This window comes from Periplaneta americana, chromosome 14 (genome assembly GCF_040183065.1).
Source record: "Periplaneta americana isolate PAMFEO1 chromosome 14, P.americana_PAMFEO1_priV1, whole genome shotgun sequence".
NCBI lineage: Eukaryota > Metazoa > Arthropoda > Insecta > Blattodea > Blattidae > Periplaneta > Periplaneta americana.
In genome coordinates this window covers 97,750,542-97,767,491 of record NC_091130.1, presented here as the reverse complement: position 1 = coordinate 97,767,491, position 16,950 = coordinate 97,750,542, and positions in this window count along the sequence as shown.

Genomic DNA, 16,950 nt, shown 5'->3' with positions numbered 1-16,950 from the left:
CGTCGTAATATAACCCAATAAAATAAAATCTGATGAGGACAGACTAAATTACAAACTTAAATGTGCAATCACAAAAAGAGAAGTCCGAAAATTAAATCGAGAGAGTTGGAATGTATATATTAGAAACATTGAAAATGATGTACATGGCACCCAGACTATGGCTTATAAAGTTATGAAATATCTAAATAAAGATGATAGAGACTCAGTTGTATTTAATAACATCAAAATAGATGAATGGCTTAAATATTTCAAAAGTTTGTGGACAAGTGACCTTTAGAAGATGAAATAGAAATTGGAACCAATATGCCTACAATAGATATAGATTAATAGAATTTGAGAAATGGAATCAGTATTAAATTCCTTCCACAATAACAAAACCCCAGGAAATGACGGATTAAATATGGAACTTTTTAATATGCACCAGTGGAAATAAAACATAGACTCCTACACATAATAAATTTATGTTGGACAACGTTCCAGATAGCCGACGAATGGAAAGAAGCCGTAGAGATTCCAATTTTTAAGAAAGGCGACCGATGGAACTGTAATAATTATAGAGGTATAAGTATACTTAATGCGGCTTACAAAGTTTATGCTAAAATAATTTGCAGAAGATTAAATACAATAAGTGAACATAAACTACGAGAAGAACAATGTGGTTTCCGAAAAGTACGTTCATGCTCCAACTGTGTACTGTATATGTTGCACAGCAGATTATTAAAAAAAGAAGGAAATTCAATGTTTGTTGACTACGAAAATGCTTTTGATAGGGTAAAACGTGATAAATTATGGGAAATTATGTATGATAAGAGCTACCCTATTCATCTGATACGAGTAATTCAGAATATGCATAATAATACAGAAATACTCATTAACAACATTAAAGAAACAAGTACGAAAGCTAAGGTCAATCAGGGCGTTAAACAAGGTTGTCCATTATCGCTAGCATTATTTAACTTATATATCGACGCAGCCATAGATGAATGTCAAAGAAATCTTACAATCGGGCTAAAGATAAATAATCTGTTTATTAACACCATGTTGTTTGCTGACGATCAAATTATTTTTGCAATGTCAGAAAGCGACCTACAGCGTGCTGTCTACAAACTACAAAGATGTATGATGAATTATAATCTAAAAATTTCTAGTAGAAAAACTAAAACTATGGCATTTTTTGGACCAGATCATTTAAGATGGAAAATCGTCATAGATAAAGAAATTATAGAACAGGTATCATCTTTCAAATACTTAGGCTGCACTATTACATACTTAAAAGAACAAGATGTGGATATAAAAATAAATAGATTTCAAAGAATGTGTGGAACAATTATAAGAACACTAAAAAATAAATCGTTACCTGAAACACAACTAAAATTTTATAAAACACTTGCAGTCCCATTACTCACCTATGGCTGCGAAAATTGGACACTAAACAGAAATAACTAGAGAAAATTAGAAAGCAGCGAAATGAAATTTCTTCGAAGTGTTACAGGCCTCACATTATTAGATAAACAAAAAAGTGAAGATATACGCAATAGATTACAGATATATAATCTTTATGAGCGAGTACAAGCACAAAAACAAAACTGGTACGAACACATCCAACGTATGGAATATTATAGACTTCCTATAATCCTTCTCAATTACAAACCTATTGGTAGGAGAAGCGTTGGAAGACCTAGAACCCGCTGGATAGATGACATCATCCTTTCAAGTCGGAACAGGCCTTGAGGCCTATACCCTGAAGTTGAAGAAGAGAGAAGTATGTAAGTTATGTAGGGCTATTTATTCAAACTGCAAATGGATAAATACTAATTACACTCAATAACGACAATTAATAATAAACAAAATTAATAATAATAATAATAATAATAATAATAATAATAATAATAATAATGTACGTACGTAATAATGATCTACATAGTCTTAGAAAAATTTTTGTCGCACAGGAACATTTCAGTCAGAAACACCGGCAACACATTGAATGTGTCCCTGAGGTCACTAGTTCTACCCCCTTCAGCCATCTCTCTTCCTTATCATTGCCCAGACGCTCAATCGTCGTATGGAAGACAAGTAGTATAGCGGTTTTTTTCCGCCATTGATGCACGGAGCGTGTTTTTTTTTTTATTTTACGTAGTTCCGAAACTTTCCACATGTCTTGAAGTTTGAAAACATCTATAGATATATTTTGTTTGTATAGAATTGTATGTTTATATATTTCATATTTTTATAGTGTGCTTAATTGTACGCTTCTTGGTGAAATATGTAGTAATTTCATGTCTGCTTCTATGTTATTGTGCCTGTGGTTGGTCTTGATAATATTATATATGTATCCAACGCCTACTCACTTCACTTGCGTCATTCAGGTTCCGCATATTTCAAATAGACGGCAGGCCTCTGACAAATTTTCAAGTTTCATACCACTTCGGCGGGACACGCTGTGCATGGTGTGCATCAGTGAAGAGTTTTGTTGGTGTTGGTAATATTATGTGTCGTATAATTCGATTTATTATACGATTGCAGTATTGCTTTGATATGTTCCTTATCTAGTTTGAAATGATCTGCCCATTTGTCCTATGTAAATATAAGAGCTATTATTAGTTAATATCATTATGTATAAGCCTCTTAGGTTGTATTTATTTACTTGTTTCTTCTACTGTTTAGATGTTTCTGTAATGTGTTTTGTACGCTATATTATATTTCATTGTTCTGTATGACGACGCAATTTTTTTATATATTAGTGTTAGGACTTTTTTTCTTTTTGTATTTGTGTATAATTTTTTTTCATTATTTTTAAGATTTACTTTTCTCCTTCTGTGTTGATTAATTTAAGATTATAATATATCTCTTTTTACTTTGGCTATGATTGTATGTTATACTGTCCAGTTCATCGTGGTAAACATTTTGGTCCCCAGGTATATTTTTTAATATTTATACCACTGATGGAATTGCGGCGTATTTGTGTTATATATGGCAGTTCAATATATTGTGGATATGTGTGGTTGTTGTCAGTTTCCTATAATTTGATTTTATGTTTATTTTCTGCTTTGTTATTGTAATGTTGTTTATAATGTGTTTTAATGTAGAATGTATTTTTATGTAGGTACTGATGGAGTTTTATACTTTTGTCTTTTATTACTGTAACAACCATATGTCGTCTATATACATATCATACCAATATACAATTTTACCTCCATACTTGTTGTCATTGCTTAATATATGCGTTTGTTTGTTCAGTATAATGTAAAAATATTTTTGTTAATATAGTGGTTAGCCCCTTTGTGATTCCATTGATAGTTGTTATGTTTGTATACATAGTATTTGATATTGCATGTGAAATAATTTTGTTCGGTAATTATTTCTGTACTAGACCTACTCATCCGTTTATATATGACTGTTTTCTTCTACATATATTCGATAGCTAAAGCAGTTATTTTCCCAGATTTAAAACGAAACTGTTCTGTATACTGTAAATTGTTTTCCTCAATGTAGCCAATTTTTTCTTTATAGTACTTTCAAAAACTTTTGACATTACAGCAACTAATGACATTATTATCACAGCTTATATACATAACTAAGAAATCATTCCAGCTTCCATGATAACGCTTCTCCATTTTATCGATATTCTGATGAAAGAGCTCTCCTTCTTTTCTCCCGCATTGAATCAAAATTGGAAGTAAAAAGTCAAAATGTAAATCCAGGAAGTGCTTTTTCAAAAATGTACTACAATCAATGTTTTTTTATAACTTTGTACAACATTTTTCATTAAATTGTTGTAATTTTTCACCTTTGTGTTTCCAGATTCAAAATTTCAATTTTAAAGATTCATAGGTAGATTGTAGTTAAGTCTGTTGGCTGCCATTAAACGTATGTATCAGCAACTTTCTAATCTTCCTCTTTGAATTTCACAACACGGTTGAGAATTGTTTCTGTAAATTCATAAATGCCTAAGTATATACTTTGTTCGTTGAGAAGAAACTGCCTTCTGAATGATGCACTGGAAGGAACGGTAAACGGGAGAAGAGTTCGGGGTAGAAGAAGATATCAGATTATAGATGACATATGGATCATATGAGGAGACAAAAAGGAAGGCAGAAACTAGGAAAGACTGGAGAATGCTGGGTTAGCAGTGAAAGATCTGCCTTTGGGCAGAACAATGAATGAATACTTCAGTAATTAATTTCGGGGTGGAAAAAGATATTAGATTATAGACGACATTAAGATATATGGATCATATGGGGAGGCAAAGAGGAAGGCAGAAACTAGGAAAGACTGGAGAATGGTAGGTTTGCAGTGAAAGACCTGCCTTTGGGTAAAACGAATGAATGAATGAATGAATGAATGAATGAATGAATGAATGAATGAATGAATGAATGAATACTTTGGTCACAGTAACTAGTATTAAATATCATGAAGACATCCTATTCAATATTAAGGACTACAGATTATTACAGTTGATGAGACAATGAAAGAAATATTTTGCACATTCTGGGCAAGTTCTTCTTCTCAAAATAGGCCTAGTGTTTGGTGTCCCGACTATCACACAGTATCCTCTTACCGACCAGTAAATGAAGCAATTAGTTTCAAATTACTTATATTCAAGTTAATCTATCCTTTCAAAAATAAAATACATATGGTAATAATATTTGCTTAAGTTTTCTTCTGTTTATCGCAATGTACAAGAGGAATGGTAGTTACTTTTCTCCATTTTGAAAAAAGAAATGTTTTGAGACTCGCTTTTAAAAAGTCGATGAATGTCGTCACTGCTCAGAAACGGGATTATAACCAAACACCTGCAACAATCCGTCTGTGTCTTTCTTTACGGCGAGATATACTACTTTCCATGTCGTGAAGCGATGATAGATTCCTATTGCGGCTCCCTGATATTAACACTGGATGTAAACAAATTCCACTGTTAAATATTCTGTCAAATAATTTGGCCTGCTGTTTAGAGTGACGGAATTCGCACAGAAAGTCATTTAATTCCGATTGCTGAATAGGTTTTACTGATTGCAATGCATAATTCATCATAATTAAATTGTTCAAATAAAGGAAGAAATATTTTTGGGCTTTGTATTGTCTTTTATTTAAGTCCCTGAGATACAGACACTTCATCTCTGTGAAAATCATAACGACCATAAGGTACGTAGCACATTGGGATAAACAAACAATTGTTTATTTTTGTAATGTATGTCGCAATCTCTGTGAGGAAAACTTAACATTCAGTAATGCAATTTTTGGTTATCTCTAAGTCATGGACAGCGCAATAGACATAGTCTGTTTCTTTCTTATAAACAATCCGAAGAGATAGAAGAAATAAGAGTGACAAAAACTATGAAGGGTCAGGATATCCTGATCACTTAGCGGACATTCAAAGTAAAATGTATAAGTATTCGGATTATTTTTATTTTGTACTGTAATTTTACAGTAAAGCTGCCACAGATATAAGAAAATAATCTGGGGATTGTTCACACAGCTACCAACTTTGGAACTGGCAATATCGACATTAGAGATGAACAAAATTAACTGCCGCTCTCGCTCGCTGTGTTCGTTGCATTTGTCTTTCGAGTCTCGTCTCGTAACTCTTGTGCGCTTCGAGTCTCGCTCATCATTCTCGAAATAGCATTTGGTCGACGTGGAAAGATTTCGTAACGTTGAATAACATACGTACATCATTGAAATAAATTACATTATAAATGTTTAAATGAGACTAAAAGACAAAACAGAACAGTATCTTAATTATCAAAATGTTCTCGTTCTATTATATGATGTTACCTATGGTTATATAAATAGAAAAAAAAAACAATTCTCAAATAAATTTGCATTTCTAAGAAACATAAAATATAACGTTAATATCTTTTTACTTGAGATTGCACACTTGATCTCAAACATTTGAAAATATATTTTCTAGCTTTTTAATAAGGGCATAGTAATTGAAGAGTCCACTGCAAGAATGATGGATTTCATTTGGAATACATTTTGCAGGAGAAGCGACTGAAAGTTTGAAATGCTTAGCGCTCAAAGCTTAACTGTGATTTTCCGATCATTACTGGACAATGACTATCAGTGCTAATGCCATATAACTCTCGATGTACATTCTATATATCTCAAGCTATGCATTGCCAGTCTTGGTTCATTTTCGACAAGAAAGTGACATCCATCATTCTTGCAGTGGACTCTTCAATTAAATAAAGACTGGGGAACGGATTATTATACACTGAAAGGTAGAGATGATGTTTCAAATAGGCCACTTGATTGCTTATACATATATACTGTAACAGTTGCCAAAGTAGATAAAAGTTCAGTCAGGTATAAACAACTGTGGCGATTCAAGGCTGCTTGACGTTCGGGACTTCGGGAGTGATCAATCTCGGCATCTCGAAACACTCACAAGCAGTCTTTACGTCAACGACGCGACGTATGGAACATTTTCGTGCGGGTTTTCGGCTTTGAGGGCGCTGTTAGTCTTGCTTTCTCGATCGTTGTTCATCTCTAATCGACATACTCATATTAATGACTTTGTACTTTTTCATATTCTAATATGCTTGCCTTTCTTAAAACCCTGCAGTACTCACGCGTCATACCTTTGTAATCCACTGCTGTTTATTACGTCATCACATCTCCGCTTTAATAGGTGATAACGTGAAATTTTCTGTATCTTCCTATTACAGTTTAGCCCTGATGTCTGGAGTGTTTGGATTTAATTGTGACTTTTTTTCTACGTAGCTATATAATATGATTCTTTTAGAGTAGATTACAAATCTTATCCGCGCGAGTGCTAACGCCAGTGTTTCCAACAGGAGAGAATACAAGAGCATACAGTATACCAGCGCAGTGGCTCATGCGTCCCGCACGGGGACTCGCATTCGAAAGGTCTGCGGTTCAATCCCCGGACCGATAAACAGGACTGTGGTTTTTCCCTGGCTTTCCGCAGTTACTTAGGCAAATGCCGGTTTGGAATTTTCATTGTCATGTTCCATTTTCATTCGTCTTCCCTGCAGAAAAATAATTTAGATTTCATATCATTCATTTTTTTCAACTCATTCCATAGGCATATTGAGATCATGACGCAAGTCTTCATCCGCTTACGGCAGGGGTGTCCTCTTCGAAACCGTTTCGGGGTTCCAAGCCTTCTACAATATCTCTGCTAGGATTCATTACTTATGAGCACTACCAAGAGCACTTCGATACCTTGGAAGAGCTGTTAGAATGGATCCTGTGCTACTTTGTCACCTTGGCGGTATGAACTTAGGTTGGGGAATGTAGGGGATCCATTGGATGAGCGGGTTAGAGATCTCATGCGGCCGGTGGGGTGGTACACCTCATCCTCATTTATCCCAAAATTCGGAGAATACAATAGGACTCAGTTTGGTCGACGTGCTGAAGGGTCGTCCCTAACTCGCCCCTAGCCACCGTTCCATAATTCCTGATCCCTAATAAGAAAGCATATTTTTTATTTCTTTATTTGTAATTTGATTTATTCCTACAAGCCGTTCATAACACATTTTTAAACGTATTTTGTATTGTTGCAGTGATTATTTTATGCTGCAATGTAAATGAATACGTGAATATATTTGATAATACAGAACATTGACGTCTTCTCATATTATGAAACAGACATGCACTTGAACCCAATAGTGACTTAAATATTATATGTGTAGCAGTAGGAGAAAATAACTGTAGACTGAACTTTATAATAATTAAAAATTAAGTCTATGTAATAAATGTACTATTATTATTATGAGTTACACAATGTTATAACGCAAACAGTTTAGTGGAGTCAGTAAAGTAATGTTACTTTATGTATGTTTATGTGTGTTGTAAAATTACATTTTCATATGTGCGAAAGAATTGTTAGAAAAAAGAGAGTTGGATTACAAAATATGTAATCCGTGCGAGTACTGCTGTCACAGATCATGTCGCGAGCATTGAAGGGTTAAACTTAAAAGAAACGGAATATTAAAATCGAGAAAATTCATATTAATCACTTAATGGTTTAAGACGGCTCTCATTCCGTCGGACCCCGGCCATTTATTCACTCGTAATGAGTGCACCTCTGCACATAAGTGTTGTGGACATTGTGTCACTGTCACATATCTGTGACACAGTGCATGAGGGTTGGCCACTAAAGGGACACTAAGAAGTGGAGCTTAAACTGAGAGTATTCAATCCGACATCGGAATTGGAATCCGGTGTGGCTTATAAGCAAATATTCTCATGGGGGCAGATAAAATAGTTAATTTTCTTTTTTCACCATGTTAATAATGTCAAAAGTAGTGCTTATACAAATTTTGGCCACTCGACCGCAATTATGAGGGCCGTAAAAAAATAAGTTCGCCGGGGGCCGGTAAGAGAAAGAAGACACAATTTCATCGGAAACATTTATTGCAACAGACAAAGGAATTATTGAGCTACTTTTCAACATATTCCCCACCGGAATTGAGACATTTGTCATATCATAGGATTGACAGAGAGGTGCAGACGGCTGTCAAACGCTGGTTCCGATCCCAGACGGCTGACTTCTACGAAGGATACAAAACTTGACCCCATGGTATGACAAATGTCTCAATTCCAGTGGGGGATATATTGGTAAATAGCACAACAATTGCTGTATCTGTTTCAATATATATTTCCATGCAATTTTGCTTCTTCTTCTTTTTTTTTTTTCTGAAAACGGCCCTAGGGAAAATCATTTTCTGGACGGGCTCGTAATTGCGGTCGATTGGCCAAAATTTGTATAAGCACTTCTTTTGACATTATTAACATGGTGGAAGAATAAAATTTAACTTTTTTATGAGATCCTATCAGAATGTTTGCTTGTTAGTGGATAGAGCGTCGGCACGTGGAGCTGAAAATCCGGATAGGAATCCCGGTGCCGGAAATAATTTTTCTCCGTTCCACCGATCCTTCATCCTACTTATTTATAGATTTTATGTGTACTGCAATATTGTAATAAGTAAGTCCTTAAGAAATTCTTAATTTAATTTCAAGCAGTTTCTAAACTTCAAACTGCTGTAACTCAAAAAGTACAACATGTGGCTTTTATCGTTTTTTCTGTGTGGTTTTCATATGTGTCTAGGCCTATACTCGGAATCCCTGAATTGTCATATCAGTGTATGAAATTTCCCACTGTGTTTCCATTATTTACACAGCAAATTTAATACATTGTTACATCCTATCGAGCGCTCTATTCACCATATGCGATCTGAGACCTCTTGGGAAATTGTTACGGTGCACAGAGTAGTTTCCATTCGTTTTGTAACGAAGAAATTAATGCGAATTATAGAGAAATTATGACAGAAATTTCCGTCAAGCGAGCAAAAAACTACAACATTATCTTTTAATCCAACAAGGACTTATCAAGATTGGAACCCAAGTTTCCATACAATTTAGCCATTTAGGTAACAGTACTCAGCATCAATTTAGGCGAGGGTGATAAGAGCCTAGAAATGGTACGTACTTTCAAGTGTCAATTTTCGACAACAAATCCGCTTTTATAGAAAATATGATAGATAAGGAGATATATCTGACGAAATAATCATTTCTCCTATAGTTGTTTGTGTCGCTTTAATACGTAACTGTTATAATGCATGGATATAACCCGAATTAAACCGGAATGTATATGTATATGGAGCCAATCAATGTTTTACCATTCATTATCAATATCATGCAGGTGTATCATGATGCATGCACGATGTGTCATTAGTCAAATATGCCGCACGCAGAGGGAGACAAGACTCAAATTTATAGTTGTGTGTAGCTAGCATTATCAAACTACATGTCTCGTCCATCACATAGCATAGTAATTGCTCCCTTGATAATACATTCGTCTGATTGTCTCTTGAGACACTTTCACAGGGAACTGGGGAAATGGGCTCAAAATTACATCACACAGGCAGCTCTGAATTCAGGTGTTGGAACAGCTGCTTGCTGCACTAGTCTCTTCCAACAGGTAAAAACAATTATTTACTTGAAATATTAATTCTTTATCATCATCAACATCACGTTTCTGTATATTACCAATCTTTCAAATTTACTCACAATTCGACGTCTTTATCGCAAAATTTTATCACTTCCCTAGCATTTCTTTACTTTTTATCACCTCCCTAGCATTTGTTTCTTTGTTTGCTAATATTTCAAACTGAAAATTCATTACGGTACTATAAAACATGCGATCATCATTTGTTTCCCTCATAGACAGTCGACTGAAAATGGCGCTGCTGTTCAAATGTTTTGGTGAAGGAAACATTAGTAAAATAGAACTTTAGTAAGTCAACAGGGTTGTTTCCGATCTCTGATAACGAATTTGAGTGACGTCATGTGCGTCAGGAGTCACACGACAGCTGAACTGTGGCACGAGATGACAGACCAGTAGCGAGTGATCTCATAGAGTGCACGGAGACTCACAACAGAAATTCCAAAGAGAATCGAGCCTTTTTGGGAGGGGTACATTACGACTCTTTCCAATGCCAAGTACAGTTAAGTGAAATAAAAGAAGCCTAGAATAAACGGGATTTCCTTATTTCCAAGAAAGGCATCTTCTGTGTACTTAATAAGATTTATAAAGCTCGAATGTAATTAATTTGTACCATCTCGTGGGGTGTGGCGACTTGTGACGGGGGATAGATTTGCTTGCTTTTCCACTCTGGAATTAATCTCATCTGAGCTTTTCCAGTCTTATTAGGTACACATAAGATGTCTTTCTTGGAAATAACGAAACCACTTGTTTTGCACGCTTCTATGATTTTCACGTAAATGTACTTGGCATCGGAAAGAGTTGTTATGTACTCCTCCCAAAAAGGCTTGATTTTCTTGGGCATTGCTACTGTGATACACCGTGCACTCTGATTATGAAATCACTCACTACTGGTCTGTCACCTCTCGCCGCAATTCAGCTGTCGGTGTGATTCTTGACGCTCATGACGTCATTCAAATTCGATAATAGAAATCGGAAATAACCCTGTATATTATTGTGCTAGAGTACTTTATTTCTCCTAACCTTTATATACATTCTTTTGTTTTTATCACCTTCCTATCATTTGTTTCTTTGTTTGTCAACATTTCACACTGACAATTCTTTACGATACTATAAAACATGCTTTGTGATCGTCATTTGTTTACCGTATAGACAGTCAACTCAAAATGGCGGCTTCGGTCAAACGTTTTGGTGAAGCTAACATTAGTGAAATAGAATTGTGGTTAGTCAATTAATATTGTGTTGTATTAGAGTACTTCATTCCTTCTAATCTTTATATACTTTGTTCTAATCGTGTAATAGTTAATTAAATTTCACTCGCGTTGTGATTTTCTCTAGACCAATCAAAAGGTCTAGTAAGATTACTGTTGATAATATCAGCTGGATAAATCAATAGGATTCCTCTAACGAATGTGCCTCTGGGTCGTACTTTTAATAAAAAAAATGGTTTGTATTGTGAATACATACAATGAATTTAAAGATCATTTTTTCGTTTGTTTCTGATTTTCCTCTTAGACCGTATTTTTGCAATCCTTTTCTTGATACAGTCCCTTCAAGTTCACCTTCTTTCATTCCCATCAAACATTTGCATTAATTTTAAACTGAATATATTTTATATAGCCTATGGTTTTGTCAGTACGGATCTCAACCTACTGCTGCATATTTCATAATTGGGTGAACAAAGGTTTTGTACGCTAATTCTATTGACCTTCGTTAAGCTGGCTTAAGAATACGCATAGAGAAATTTAATGGTTTCCAGGCTTTCTTTATAGTATTAGTGACTTGTTCCTCCCAACCCAGTTTGTTACTTAAATATAAGTATACCTAGGTATTTACAATTAGTGTTCACTTGTGGCACCGATGTACCATTCAGCTGATATTTGAGAAAAATTTCTCTATGCGTTCTACAGAAGGATATTGACTTACTTTTACTCACATGCATTTTCATTTTAATTTCTGTCGTCCAGGTTTCAATAACGTTAGGATCGTTTTGTAAGGCGAGGATATCGGATTCATCACTATACCCCTTGAGGAATGCCTGATGTTACATTTTATAGTAGTTCCGATATTTCTTTTCCTAGTCTGAACTATTGGGGCCTGTTTTCTAAGAATTTATATATCCATCTTACTACTCGATTATCTATTAGAAGCCTGCTTAGTTTCTCTAAAAGTTTTTCGTGAGGCACTACGTGGAATGCTTTAGCGAAATCGACCACAACTCCATCTATTTCCCTTCCCCGCCCTATCACCTTCATCGGATGAATCTTGTATTAAGGATGTGATTTGACTTTCGCAAGATTATCCTGGTCTGATAGATCTGATTTCTGAGAGACATTAAAAATATACTTTTATTATCACATATAAATATTACTTAAGAATGTTCGAATAGTATAGTTGAAAATTTTAAGAAATTTTCAATCCAGTGCATTGTTTTGTCATCGGGTGTAAAATCTTTTCTGAAATAATTTTTATAATCGAACAAGCATGTAGAGAAAGAAAGTAAAATGTGTTTATGATTATTTCTCTTTGTGGTTCTCCTATGCCAGAAGTGAGTCACATCCACAATTACTGGATTTGTTACAGCATTACACTTCATCGTCCTTATTGATGAAAATTTCAAAACAAAACCAAGCATGGAGTGTAAAATAAACATTTTGAATATTTCAAAAGAAACAGTTGGAAATTAAGAATAGCATAAATATTTAGGCTATTTATGTCTTCTCCACAAAAATTTAAATAACTTGAAGCATGATAGGGTAAACTGTATAGTGATTGACCACTTAAGCTAATGAATAATAAAACAATGAAATAGCGGAAAACAGTGGTAACTTATTGAGAGAATTTTAAAGGCATTGGGTCAAGTGAAGATTCAGAAACAAATCAAAATCAATAAACAAAAGAAAAAATAAAATTTTAATGCAAAGATAAATTAAATAAACACAACAAGTCCACTTTTACAGTTATTGACCGTCTACTGCACAGTTATTGACCACACGCTTATTAGTGATTGACCGTCTATGCACAGTTATTGACCACACGCTTATTAGTGATTGACCGTCTACTGCACAGTTATTGAATACTCATTTATTAGTGATTGAACAACACATTTTCACAATTTTCACTTTTTTCTTGTCTGTTTCGTTTCTCTTCTTCTGATCTTTTTTATTAAGAACTATTCGCCACCGGCGTAGCTCTGTCGGCAAAGGTGTTTGCCTGCCGATCCGAAGTTTCGTTCGGGCGCGGATTCAATTCCCGCTTAGGCTGATTACCTGGTTGGGGTTTTCCGAGGTTTTTCCCAACCGTAAGGCAAATTTCAGGTAATCTATGACGAATCCTCGGCCTCATCTCGCCAAATACCATCTCGCTATCATCAATCCCATCGACGCTAAATAACCTCGTAGTTGATACAGTGTCGTTAAATAACCAAGTTAAAAAAATAAGAAAAGAACTCTTCTCGCTGCCTTTTCTTTCATTTCTTATTCGCTTCCTTTCTTCTCTTGCCTCTTCTTCCATTTTTCTCTTTTGTGCCTTATCAGAAGCAAGTGTGTGTCATTTCTCTGATGTTATTACAAATGGCTTCACCCAGCACTGGACGAGGACCAAAGAACACTTTTCCTTCAACGGGATATTTGTTTCTGGACGCTAAAGGTTGCTTTTAGGACACCAAACTTCTTTGCAGCTTCATTTAAATCAAATCCACTGCGGACAGGTTCTGTACCGTTTCGTAAAGCTTCCCCTGTATAATGAACTTTACCTGGCTTAGGCATTATAATATAGTATCAGTCCTGTAAAAATCCTCATCATTTAACCGATAACATATATAGAATTGAAGCACATTGGTCATTATTCTGACAAATAATTTATGAACGACCAATCACTGTAGTTTGCGGACATACACTTTATAGTGATTGACCACGGGGCATTTTTATGTCATATAAAAACTTTTACAAAATAATATTCTGTGGACGGAAACCTTATACCTTTTCTCACACTGTGAGTGTAAAAACGAGCACCAGAATTTATGTATCCTTTGCAGAATAAATAAATTATTGCGTGCATTATTCTTAGCAATTACTCTAGTTACTTACACTTGTTTAAGTTCAGTTGCATTTCCAATCGATTTCAGTCCTCTCAGACAACAGACACTAACTCAGTGGGATGAACAGCGACAACTAACCACAAATAAGGGTTGTTACTAGAGGTATATGCAGCAAAAAGTGAAATCACGATCGTGGTTTATTCACAATATACTTGAAAAAAGGAACCGGTCAATCACCGTATACTGGTCAATAACTACCTAGTTTACCCTACAATTTTGATTATTGTAAGAAAGTCAATCCTTACACTTGTAAAGAGCAACTCGTTACCACCTTGAAAGGCTATTATGTCATTTGCTGTGGATGAAACATTCGGTAGCGTGTTGTATGCAGTGTTCATCTAACAGTACAGTATCAAAATGATTTGATAAAATGTCTAATTTATGTAGGAAATAGTCTTTAAAAATTGACTAATTTACTGTTCAAACAGATGAAACATAAGAACATTGCGCCATTAGCATCGTGTATAAGAAGCCGCAGCAATAGTTGAAGAATGTCTATTTTCTGACGATTTGCCTACGAGCACAACTTCAAAGGAAAATTTCGAGAAGCTTAACGATTTTATGAAAGAGAACTTGACTGGAACAAATGTGTAAGATTCTTCACGAATGCCACAAGTGTAAAGGTTGAAATGCACAAATATAGTGAGTTATTACCGACAAAAGTGGACCGTAATAATTGAGTCCTCTCGAATCATAACTCATATTATCCAAAAATTAATTACTATTTAATAATTCATAAATTTATATATAGCCTAAAAAAAGAATTTACTTGACAGCAGTCATTAAAATTTACAATTATAATCGACGACATACTTAAAATAATTATAGAAAAATGGTAATTAGTGAGATGTAAGTTTTTGATTAATTGCCAAAAAACAAGATTTTGGATATTGTGAGTTATAGATTCTATAGGACTAATTCAGTGGAACGTACAACAGAGTCCGTATAGGTCTGTTTCTGTCAGATGCTTTTCCAATTCACTGCGGGCTAAAGCAAGGGAATGCACTATCATCTTTAAATTTTAAATTTTGCTCTACAATATGCAATTAGAATATGTTAGGAGAAAATCCACAAACGATTATGGAAAACACGGGAATTTTACTTGAAGCAAGTATATAGATAGGTTTGGAAGTAAATCCCGAAAAGACAAAATATATTATTATGTCTCGTGACCAGAACACTGTACGAAATGGAAATATAAAAATTGAAAATTTATCCTTTGAAGAGGTGGAAAAATTCAAATATCTTGAAGCAAAGGTAACAAAAATAAATTATACACAGGGAGGAAATTAAACGCAGAATAAATATGGGAAATGCCTGTTATTATTCGGTTGAGAAGCTTTTGTCATCTAGTCTGCTCTCAAAAAAACTGAAAGTTAGAACTTATAAAACAGTTACATTATCGGTTGTTCTGTATGGTTGTGAAACTTGGACTCTCACTTTGAGAGAGAAACAGAGATTAAGGGTGTTTGACAATAAGTTTCTTAGGAAAATATTTGGGGCTAAGAGGGATGAAGTTACAGCAGAATGAAGAAAGTTACACATCGCAGAACTGGACGCATTATATTCTTCACCTGACATAATTAGGAACATTAAATCCAGACGTTTGAGATGGGCAGGACATGTAACACCTATGGGAGAATCTGGAAATACATATTGAGTGTTGGGTGGGAGGTCGGAGGGATAAAGACCTTTGGGGAGGCAGAGACGTAGATGGGAGGATGATATTAAAATGGATTTAAGGTAGGTGGGATATGATGATAGAGACTGGATTAATCTTGCACAGGATTTGGTCCGATGATGGGTTTATGTGAGGGCAGCAATGAACCTGAGAGTTCCTTAAAAGTCATAAGTAAGTAAGTCAGTAAGTAAGTAAGATTGATTTGATTTATTGATTTTATTTATATAGTTCACAAGTACAAAACTTAATAATATAACAAAAGATCTATAAACAAATGTAGTTCTACATATTAAATATACAATTTCCTAGACTCATTATTTTATCGCAAATCTCAATAATTTATTGGTTCAAACTTGCACTTACGTCTGGTTTTAGTGCATGTTTAAACCAATCGTGATAACCATTAAGACATTAAACCTTATTTTATCTGTTCCTTTTCACAATTTAATTGTAATTCAGTAAGTAAGTAAGTAAGATGACTCAATTCTATGTTGTCTTTGCAGAGAGACTTTTCTTGACAAAAATCTCCTGTAGGACTGAAGACACCACTGAACTGTATTTCAACCATTGTAAATTTTACGATACGAAAGTTATAAAGTCCTAGATTTTTATGTAATTATGCTATGCCGGAAAATTGGAGCTGAACATAAGTTATTTCACGGAATTAGGTAACTTTCACATTGTTCTGTACTATTTTGAATTTTTAAAGTGCGATATTATGTTTGCATGTTTTTGTGAAATAAATATATATTTCAAACATTGTTGGTACGATGAAAACTGGCTGTGTAATTTGGTCTACCAATCTGACATCTCATAAATATCAATTGACCATAAGAAGGCATGTCAACGGGCGAACACAAGTCTGTCTATGATACATGATAAAAATATAAGCATTGACTAGAAGTCTTAAATAAGCAGTAAAGGAAATAACCAAAAACAAATGACAATGCTTTTCTATTTTGAATAATCATTTGATAAAATTGATATTTTCCCCAATTCTGACGTTCTGGTTCAGGTATAGGAGTACTGGCAGTATTTATTCACTTAAAATTAAGAACTACTTAAAGTAGATCTTTGTTCAGAGTTATGCATAAAAATCGATTTTTTACACTTGAAAGAAAGCTTGTCTTTGAAGAATTATGCTAAGCAAGAAGAAGGCTTAATTGAATTCCCTTGTGTCACAGGCCTTGGCAC